The 11,740-nt window shown below is 35.6% G+C and overlaps 1 non-coding gene across 1 annotated transcript; it reads right to left on the bottom strand.

The window, feature by feature from the left end:
- Nucleotides 1-8,488: 8,488 nt before the first annotated feature.
- On the bottom strand, nucleotides 8,489-8,595 carry LOC118913553 (U6 spliceosomal RNA). The gene has a single exon (XR_005025248.2). It is a non-coding gene; the product is annotated as a U6 spliceosomal RNA (small nuclear RNA).
- Nucleotides 8,596-11,740: the final 3,145 nt, after the last annotated feature.

Genomic DNA, 11,740 nt, shown 5'->3' with positions numbered 1-11,740 from the left:
TATGCAAAGGAAAGTTGCAAGAATCAATAACATAATAGACTTTCCCTCTACACATCCTTTAGGGTTTTGTGACCTTTAAATATTTCATATGTGTTTCTCCAGAATCCACAATAATGCCTGTGAGGTTATACAGTTTAGCTCAAGGATGAGTCCATTTCCTATAAAACCTGATGCATATACAATTTGGGAAGCTGTATGTAAGAAAAAATTGCCAATGGTAACTTAGGTCTAAAAGTGAATATTTCTATAGGATAAGAAATAAATCACAATAAAATACAAATATTAAGGAATGAGAAGTACCAGAAACACCATAAAGTTCAGAAAAATAATATAATGTTTCTCTTCATTAACTATCTGACATCTCTACTACTTTTTGGCTGCATACTGCATATGACAATACTTTTATAATAGAAGAGAAAGTCCATTCTTTCATCTAGCATGGTTATCAAAAACTGTTTTTATTACTAATAGTTTAGAAAAGCTTCAGTCTGTTTTGCTCTGTTGACAGCAATTTTGATGTGTTGCAGTATCTGGAACCACCACACTCTATCAGAACAAGGCCTGCTGGATGGACTAAAACAAAATCCCATATATTATGACACAAAGATAAGTGACTTCACATGGCCACATTCATTGTTCAGAGTCATGTTACAGGTCTGTGTCTACAAACACATGATTTCTTACATTCTATTTTGCATGACTCAAATAAAAATAGAAAATTAATATGCCTTATTTCATGATTGTATAAGTCCCTAAATCAAGTATTCCATTTTGACTAAATTTCAAGATAATTGAATTTTTTTCTTCTGATTTTACATACCTGGGGATTGGAAGGATATTTCACAAACTAGTTCTGGCTGTTTGCATTTAGTGTCTTTCTCTCTTTCTTCAATGATCTACATCCTTCTGATACCATAGGACAAGTTAATAGTACAGTTTGACCACTTGCTCTGTATCTTTGGTCAAGAACCCAGGTGAGTTGGTAGAGTGAAAGTAAGAGTACTCAAAGTAGCCATTCCTACCCTGGGAGCGCTAGAGAAATAGTTAACTATACATAAAAGCAACTGTGAAACACATAAATAACCCAGTAAACCCAAATCAAGTATATAGCCTCCTGAAGTCTTGCTTTAGCCAGATCTTCCCAAATGCTAATCCAATGCCAATCTTTGCCTGAAATGAAAGAATTTATGACTAGTGGAACATCAGAGTAGAAACAAAGAGAATCATAATTGATTTTGGTTAAAATAGTTTAATATGACAAATTTTCCAAAAGTATATAACCATAGGAACTTATCCCTTGTGTGCCTCCCATGGAAAGGGTACACACAAGTGTGGGACTTGAGATTGTAACCTTCATGAACTTCATAAGGAATCTGCCTCAGCTACAGTAGTTAAAAGCACAAGATTAGGGGCCAGGCACACCAAGGTTTCAATCCCTTCCTAGCTGTGTGACCTCCACCAAGTCCCTGAGGCCGCCTAACCCTTCTCTGGCTTTCATTTTCCATTCAAAGCCCATGTATCTTTTCAAACCCAGCTTGAGATCTCACCTGTTCTTCCTAGTTTTCAGATTTTTCAACTTGTTGCTGAATCCGTTCTTTGAAGGTTATAGCACTGTTCAATAGAAATATAATGTGAGCCACATCTGTAATTTTAAATTTTATATGGCCAGGTTAAGAAACTAAAAATATTAAAATTGAATTAGATTAATTTCAATATTTTTATTTAGGCCAATATATCCAAAATATTATTTCAGTGTATCTCTATTTTTAATGATTAGTGAGATACTTTATATTCCCTCTGTCATATCATGTCTTTGAAACCCAGCATATATTTTGCACATATAGCTCTTTCAAGTCAGAATAACTACATTTCAAATACCCAATAGCCACATGTATCTAGTAGCTGCCATATGGCTCATGCATGTCTATAACATGAATAGTTTGTACCATACTACTTAATATGTTAATTATAGAGCATCACTGTGTTTGCTGGTGTTTCCTAAATGTCAATCCATTCCCGGCTAGTCTCTAGGTTCTTTGAAGAAGGGAACTCTTCTTAAAATTCTGTACCTCTGGGATGCAGTGCCCAAACACAGTGGTCTTTAAGTCAGGGTTTGCTGATCAACAGTCTGGGTACATTAGAAATCCTAGAAGGAAAAATGCAGTAGACAGTGTGTTTCTATCCACCGGTACTACTTTTATCACTCTGTAAATGTTGCTCATTCCAGAAGGCAAATTACTGGAGTTTGTGGATTAATGCCATTTTCAGACTGGTATTATTAAATCTGTTTTGGCATTAGTGTGAATAATGTAAGAGGCAAAAACAAGAGGGAATATTGCACAAGGTAATGCTTTGCTTATGGGGTAAACAATCAGAGTAAGGTTCTTCTAGGTATGAATGAAGAGGAATACAATCTCACCACTACACCTAAAGTGGGGTTCCAGGTTTTTAAGTATTTACTTACCAGTGATCAAAAAATACTAGTTCACTTCTGATGTGCAACTCTGTTAATAGAAGTAGAGGTTGCTTTCAAGGTACAACCAGATAAATCACACCCAATGGCGTACCACATCTAGTGTGCTACACAATACTCAGGTCTTTCTACAAACCTTTGAAACTATGGCATAATAAAGATTTGCCACATCTCTGGCCTGGGAATTTTAAAAAATTCAATAAGAACCAAGTTGTACAGCACAAATACAAAAGACTTTCAGGTCATATAAACCCCTGTTGCAATAATGCTATATTGGTGGAAGCTGGATTTCCAAACATAGTCCTTGTTTCTACAGGCATGTAAGAGAACCCAATTTATAATATGGAAATTTTTTTCACATTACGATGAGTGGAGAAGGGATTTTAAAAGGTATGACTCAACCAGTGAATCACTGAAAACCCTAGGAGAGGGTAATTTGTCATTTTATAGTTATACTGGCTTAAAAAAAACTTTAAAATATATCCTGATTATTGGTTGTATTGACAACAGACAATACTTGCCATATTCTATCACCTTATTTGATTGAAAATGTTTTGTCTTCTTTGTTTCCTCTGTATGTAATAAAGGTAAAGTAGAATATTCCAAAAAATTTACTGTTGTCTACTCTCATGTTGAAAAGCTGCCTCCCCAGTATATCCTGCAAAATATGTTCATAGACACATCTGAAGGCAACTTTAATTACTTCTCAGTGTTGGAACATTTCCTTTCATCTTCTAATTTTCAGCTTTCCTATCAAAATCCTAATTAAGGGCATTAGTTCTTTTTCTGCATGCCTGTATATCCAAGCTCTACAATACAATTGTAAACTTCTTGAAGTCATAGGCCATCTCTTACTCATCTTTTATAGTTCTCAGCAGAGCTTGGATAGAATAAACATTCAATACATGTGCTAGAGATCATGATGATTTTGATCATGACTTACAGGAGTGTCATTCAGCAGACCAGGGACACGTGACAGCAGTGTCAGCCATTACGGATGCACAGTAACATTTTTATATTTCTATCTGTTCCAGTTCCATTCCTTGGCTATCTTTTTAAATAAAAAGTACTTAAAGTTTCCTCAGCATTTTCATTTCAAAAACTCAAGTTGAATTTTAAAAAATTAAAATAGAATCTAAAAGGTCTAACTATATTGTAGCATCAGTTTTTTTCTCCCTTACAGTTAAATCTTAAATATTTTTTAGTGTCTATCCATAGTTAAGATTCCAGTTTACAAATACATGTCTACTGTGGGTTTTTTCCAAATTTAATAATATCCTAAAGCCTAATTTTGTGTATTGGATTAATTTAAAATGTGGTTGCTACTCAACAATTTTGGAGGAAAGTGTATTACATCAGATGTAACGTTTACACTAAACCCAGAAGTCAAAACTCTGTAATTAAGAGAAACAGAAAGACTCCAAATAGGAAGCATGGAAGCCAAAGGGAGTTAATGTGCAGCACCGGGTCATCTGGCCACATGAACACTCTGGCCAGCAGATTCAGCTGCAAGAAAATGAGAGCATGTGAAATGCACAGGGGGAAATGCAAGTGTGTGGGGCTCACTGACGCCAGACTACAGAAGTGGCTCAAGAGTAAGAGGCCATTGATGAGAAGAAGGTTTGGATTAACTGTGGCCTTGAAGTTACCCCTGTAAAGTGAGTAGCCCTCAGTTGTGAGATGTGCATTAACCTCTTCAGACCACTAGGGTTCAAAGTGTTCCATAAGGGGTAATTTATTAAATGGGTCCTAATTGCTTGGTAATGTACCTTCCAAAAGTCACTTCTGTATGCTATGATTAGGCCTGGGATTTACCAAGCGCTGTCATTCTCTGTACCTCCATAATGGAACTCTAGGATGTGGGAAACTACATATATATCTAATTGGGGTTCAGAGTCCTACCAACAGAGCCAGGCAACCTTTCATTTAATCCTCCAATGTGTAAACACAGAGATGCAAAAGTGATACACCCTGTAGTAAAATACGCCTTTCAGTAAATGCATATACATTTTAATAGAATATAGATAACAGATTTATTGTTTTGAAAAGATAGACACATTTTTAAGATTTCTGTATTTGACCATTGCATTAAAGTCTTTCTTAAGAGTATTAAAATAACCATGCTTTTTGTTTTCATCATCTACAAACAAATTTTCTTTTGGCTTCTTTGTTTCATATGAAGGCCAACCAACATGACTCTCCTACTGGGTTCCAACCCCAAAGCAGAGCCCAGTGGATCAGCTAGCCACGGATGACCCCTGGGTACACACCAGGCCTGCTTGGGCACTGGCTCTGTTAATCAGCAAGGCCAGCAGAGGGAGTGCAAGAGCATTGTTTCAAAAACTAAATGAAAAGTTTTTAAATGATAGTGACAATTAGAAGGATAAAATTTGACATTAAACTGCAGGGGATTATATAGCCGAATCTAAATACAGGAGCAGGCTTGGTAATGTCACAAGGCAAGAGACTAGAACCAGAGACAGGACTTGAAGTCACTGCCATGGTCTTATGATGTTCATGAACTCACTGAAAATAGCTGAGCCTCACTTTTTCAGTCTTGAAAATGTCTGTCAAAGTAGTTTCCATCTTAAGAAAGGCTATTGTCCTCTTTTAAAAAGAATGGTACCTTAAAGATTGGAAATTACTGTCACAGAAAGACTGTGATGTCATTTCCTTCAGGGCTCTAAGTTTTGACCAGGAATGAGAAACATCTGGGTCATTCATACTCCCAGAGCCTTAAGAACAGGGTATTGATGAGATCATGGAGTTAGATGCATAACATGAATAAATAAAAATTAGCCTTCAAAATAACATGGGGATGCCTTTTCATCAGAGAGAAATTTTATTTTCTAATCTCATACTTTGTTTTACAACTCCTATTTCCAGACCATTTAATGAACTTATGCTTTTTCCAAACATGTTTTCATAGTGTTTGTTACAATAGAGTTCTGTCCAAATCTACCACGCGATGGTTCTTTAGAACTTCAGTTTCACCCTTTAGAGAAGGTACTACCAGTTGTGTTTTCCAGTCTTCAACAGCATTTATTACGAGACAATTCATGTGGCCCTCATAACCACTTTTTCCCAAAAGGCATCTTTGAAAAACATGACAACCGAAGCAAGCCAGGCTTTATACTGTACTGAGCTAAATAAAATCTGTCTTTGTTTTAGAAGCTTGGGATAATCTTGAGGATAGTACAGCTCGCCTAGAAGTTTAGCAGGCAAATCGTTTGGAAGGTAAATATTCAGTTCTGCTTTCTCCAGTAGATGTCACTTTCTGTACATAGGATATCGAGATATATAAGATGCACAGTATTTCTTACAATGATGGCAAAAATTAACTTTGAGTTCCAGCCATATGTAACAGTTTTTAGGCTTTCACTGCTATTTTCTAGTGTTAGGGAACTTAAGGAATAGTAAAGGCAAAAATGAATGCTATCAATTAATCATCTGACATATTTCTGTGTAGCCTTAGCAATATGGCCATTAAACATAACATGTGATACAATATTGCTGGAGCCTTTTCCACAGTTACCAGAAGCTAAGTATTATTCCACATCACAGCAAAAAATTAATTCACTGAAAACAAACATGGTTCCTGAGTAAATAAGCAGTCATTAATAATACACTGCATACTTACCAAGAACTTAATTAAATACGAATTCACTTAACCTATTAGGATTTCAAGAGTTATTCTTTCTGGGTCCTCTATATCATTTCAGTGTTCACATCAGCTGCATATGTCTGAGGGAAAAAAAATTGGGTTCTCTAAACTGCTTCATTATATGGCAAGAGATACCAGCACTAGAATGAGGAAGAGAGATCAGAGGGACCAAGAGGGAAGGAAGAACGGAGGGAGTGAGGGAACAAGGGAGGGAGGGAGGAAGAAAAAGCAAATTATAAACCTTAAATAGCATTTTTTATGGCATCCACATGTACAAGAAGGAAAATCAAATGATGGAAGAATATTAATAGTTAGAATTAGATTAATTCTTCCTAAAATACTTTCCAAAATGCTCTTTGCATTTCTAAACATAAGCCTCATTATGCTGTTCTATTTGTATTCCAACGCAGTTGAATTTATATTTGAGTTGTTTTAATAGATGACTTTGAAATGACAGAGGAGAGTACATTTTTGTTTCTTATTGATCCAATCAAGATTTTACTTGTAGCTACTAGAACTTGAAATAATAGGATAGACTATAGAGGCTTTTTAAAATGTTGATGTCTGGGTCACATTTGATTTAGTCACTGTACTGACAAATGTGATTTGATAATTGCCAAATTAAGCTCAAGAGAAAATTAGTTAAACAACTACTTTTATTTTTAGATGCTTCAAACAAAAGATGTGAAGTTCGGTAGCAAATAATGATAGGGTGCTAGAACAAAAATTTCCTAAGAAGGCAAAATGGGCATGTGGCTTTTACAAAACAAAGGAATCTATCTGGTCATCAAAATAAACAACTTCCAGAATGGTCTCTTTAGGTTTAAAGTATTTTGCTCAGCGAATAAACCCAAAGAGTTCGATTCTTATCTGATGTAGAGATTTCTTGACTTGTTAACTGAGAAATTCTACCACTCTTGTGTATACTTGGTTAAAACAAAGCGATTATAGGGCTTTGGCTAATAAAAGGAGGTAGAGGCTTTCCACCTTTACGCTACTGATTCAGCTCCATTTCAGACTGAAGAGACCTAAACTCATGAAGGTACCCAGGGCATGTAGGTTACTTTTAATTCAGCCAGAATTAGGATCTCACTTCATAATAAAGCCTAGGGCATTCTTTCAACTATTCAAAGTAAATATGGTTGGTTGCCAAAAGAAAAAGAAAGATTGAACAGGAAGAATAGAAACAGAGTAATAACAATTGAGGTGAGTTCTGAAGAAATAGACCCCCGTTGGTAACTCGTTGAGTATTTTCAAGAACCACCATGTCAGCTCTCTTCCATTCCTGGTCTTATACTAGCATTGATCAATTAATAAATAGTAATTTGAATTTTGACAGGAAGTGATGCCATGGTAATTATTCTGAAAATAAAGACAACTGGTTGATATCATGTGGCCACATTACTATGCTTTGATTTGAACTCCAGAAAGAGCCATGAAAACACACTCCCTATTGCCAGTTGACGGTAGTGTTTTCTTGTGTAAAACAGAAGTCAGTGTTGTACACAGGCTGTTCTCACAGCCAGTCCCTCTCAGGTGAGTTGAAATTGCTTAGCACCATACTTATGTCTTTTTATGTTTTTATATTTCTCTTTCCCTATAGGACTTAACACTTATTTATTTAATAGATTGGAACAGAAAACTCAGGATACTTTGAGAAAAAGTCGCTTGCTAAAGTCCACAGCCCTGATGTTTAAAAAATAATGATTCCATTACCATTATTTGTACCACATCTTATAATCCTCTCCTTTAAATAGTTTTATCAAATAGTAAATGAATTCACAACAATATATGTAGCACACATGTAAACTAGACAAGTGAAATAAATAGGTGAATATGTGTACTTTGTACCCAACTTTAGAAATAAAATATACCAGTACCTTTGGAACCTTGAGACTCTCCCCAAACCATTCCTCTTCTCTTCCTTTCTCCATACATAAAATTATCCTGAATTTTGTGTTAATCAACACCTTGCTTTTCTCCAACCCTCTTTCTTTTAAAAATTATATAAATGCCTCATAGGGGTCTTGAGTATTGAGTATTTGTTTAGAAAAATAGAATGAAACAGTTGGGAAAATTGATCAATTAAAAATATTTATTCAATCAAGATGGTCTATATTATTAGCATTCAGTTACAAAAAACTCTAAATTGTATGGAATATAAGAATGCTTTTACTTGCATGTATCACTAAAATACTATACAGTGCACATAAATTACATCTTTAATGACGCTTTCAAAAAAATAAAAATAAAAAATTATAAATGGTGCTTTCAAATCATATAGTAAAAGACTTTGGGTCCCAGACAGGATTTCTAAGCAAATTTTGTTATATATCCTTTTCTGTAGGCTTAAAAAAGTTTAACTCTTCACAAATTTGCACGCCATCTTTGTGCAGGCACCATGCTAATCGTCTTTGTATAGTTCCAGTTTTAGCATATGTGCTGCTGAAGCAAGCACACTTAAAACTTTTTAACCTGTAAGGTTTATATGATCCTTCACCCAAAGATAGGATCAGGGTCTAGATGACTGACGATTAACTGTCTGAGTATATCATTAAGGAGAAGATTGTTCAAATTACCTAGCCATCCCACCAGCCCTGTTTCAAGATCTGAAGATGAACAAATCCTGAAGAGGGAGCAGAGGTTGTCTTGGGGGTTCCTGGGTGAGGAGGGGCTGCAGAATAATAGAATGAGACCAGAGTTTCCCTGAGGCATCCTGCCTTCTCATCTTTTTCTTCTGCATTCCAAAGTGGACACCAGGCCCAGTCCCCCACTAACACACAGCAGAATTCAACCTGTCATTATTCAGCAGCACAGTAACTCCAAGTATACACCCACTTGCTTTTTCTTCTCTGGAGTATCTCCCCTGGGCACATAGGCACATCCCATCTTTGGATCTTGTATCAATGCCACCGACCCTGGAGTTCCTTGTTTACAATTTAAGATGGTGCATTCATTTAGCATGTAGGAGATTTTAAGTCAAAATTTACCAATAAGGTTTAACTTATTACTTTAAACAAAACGCTAGATGATAACTTAGTTTTGTGTTGATGTTGAAATGTCCTAATTTGTATGTGATCAGCATAGTTGTCTTTGAGTTCTGTTTAAAGTTATTAAGGAGTATTCAAGACCCAAACCCTAAAATAGGAAAAATGAGACATTTAAGGCATCAGTTGTTAGAATTGTGAATAAGACCCTTGATAGATTGATTACCTAATGGCAAGTGTGACAACAGATTTAGGAATAGCATTACCACCTCAGTAAAAAATAAACATGAATATTACTAATGATTAAATTCTTTAAGAGTTTAAAAAATTTTAAAGACATCAAAGGTGTTAAAAATTAATATTAGCATATTGAAGGTTTCTGTAATAATCTTTGTCATATCACTTATAAATCATCTATTCAGTATATTTCAGAAATATTTTAAGTCGCTTATCCTTCAATCTCACTGCCACTTTCATTCCCTCATTTTTTTCCACAGCCACCTTACTAACAAGTCCTAGATTCTCTTTTGCTTGAACTGTTTTTCATGTCTTCAAAATGTTGTCCTTCAAATCATTTTACATGTACTATCAGACTAAGCTTGGTAAACTGGAGTTTTTCTTCTTTTGCTTCTCTTTTGATGATTTCTGATTTTTCCCTGGAAATAATTCTAAACCCTTTAGTGTGGTATTTAAGTAAATCTTCAACCTAATTTTCTAGCCTTCTCCCCAACTACTGCAAAATCTATATAATTTTTGTATCGAATGTGTAATCATGCTAATATACCATGAAATCCTCCTCACCTACAATGCTGTACCTTGCTCGTTTCCCATTCTATATTTTTGCTGAAAATATAGAATGTTCTCCCAAGCCAAAGTACTGATTCTTTGTGCAATCCCTCAATTAATCCCAAATCCTTAGAGCTTCCAAAGCACTTTGGTCATGCTCATAATACAACATTAATCATGTGCTGGCTCATATTTTAATTATGAAGGGTATAGGTCTTATTAACTCCCCTGATCCCTGGATGAGGTTCATGCATGACACCCACTTAAATGATGAATACCACACAATCAGCACAGTATTTGTTGCGTTGAATTGAGTAGTTGAATATATATGGCAAAAAAAGAGAACCACTATCATCTTTTATTAAGGTCTTGAAAGAAAATTACTTGAGTGTAATTGTAAGGATAATTTGTTATAAATTTACTACTCCATTTTTTTTCGAAGAACATTAATTTCGAGTATTTCGAAGTCCCAGGACTAGTGCTGGATTGAGAATTCAAATACAATTAATATTCAGTCCCTGCCCTCTAAAAGCTCAAGACCCAACAGGGAAGACAGGCACCCAAATACAATTAACTACAGATAATGCAGTGCTGTAAGTATCCCAGAAAAGGTTAGGAACAGAGTGCCATGAAAGCACAGAGCGATTAATTCTTGATGACAGGGGGTAAGTAACAGGGTGTGGACCACCTTAGGATCTCTAAGGGAGACCTTAAAAGAGAAGCAGCTATTGGACAAATGATGAAGCCAAGCCTGGAACAGCTACATAGGTGGTACACTGCTCAATTTCAGGGAAATCATTCCGTTAAACTACAGCACAGTGGTGCCTCCTGGAGGTGGGCAGCAAGATGGCACAGGGAAAGAACAGACCTGGCCAAGAGGTGTGAATGCCATGTTAAGTAGTTGTCCTGACATCACATATAAGCTCAGTTAAAATTTTACCAAGATTTTGCCTTCGTTTTATCTTTTCTAGGCCTCCTTTCTGTAAGGGATTTTTTTTTACAACCTCTATTAAAAGGAAAAGCCAAGAATATAACAGTTCTTGATACTCAATATTCACTGGCATAGTTATTGAATAATAAATTGCAGATCAAAATTAGTAGACCATAAGAAATCTTAGCAATCATTATTTTTTAAATTCAGTGTTTTCAAACTTTTTAAGTCAATTCCCTTTCCTCAAATTAAATCTTACTGAAGTGAATATGCAAGTGAGAAAAAAGTGCCAGTCTTTGCCCTGAGGTCTACCTTCCACCCTTTTCATGAAGACTTGCTGATTTCTCATGGTCCTGTGCATTCGGAGGCACAGTTTGAAAATTAGTGTTTCTAGTAAAACCTCTTTTATAACTGAGGAAACAGAGAACACAAAGATTTTGAAGTAACCTCTGCAAGTTCGTACCTGCAGTTAGTGGCAGAATAGGAAATAGAAGTCCCTTAACTGTCACTCCACTGCTCTTTCAAGATAAAATTAATTCTATTTACATAGCAAAATGAGAATGAGGTCCAAGGGTCTCCCAAAGTGACATTTAGGATAGAGAGAGACTGTTTCTGTTTCATGATAAGACAAGGCTTCATTGGAATTCAGTAAGTCAGTGTTAAGTAATTCAGAATCAATGCTAAGTCTTTTATTTTATTCTATCCTTCCTCCATTTTGATATTGAATTACCAGAAATGACAGATCCCAGGCCTTCTAACTTCTTGATCCTAGACAAGGGAGATGGTTAAAGAGATTCATCTCAGTGATGGCACTGGCTGGCCAAGCACTTTCCTACTGTAGAAATAAAAATTCAATGTATTATCTCCCCCCATTTAAAAAAGCAGAAAAAATAACCGAA

The sequence above is a fragment of the Manis pentadactyla genome, chromosome 11 (assembly GCF_030020395.1).
Source record: "Manis pentadactyla isolate mManPen7 chromosome 11, mManPen7.hap1, whole genome shotgun sequence".
In the NCBI taxonomy this organism is placed as follows: domain Eukaryota; kingdom Metazoa; phylum Chordata; class Mammalia; order Pholidota; family Manidae; genus Manis; species Manis pentadactyla.
This window is presented reverse-complemented; position numbering and strand designations above follow the sequence as displayed.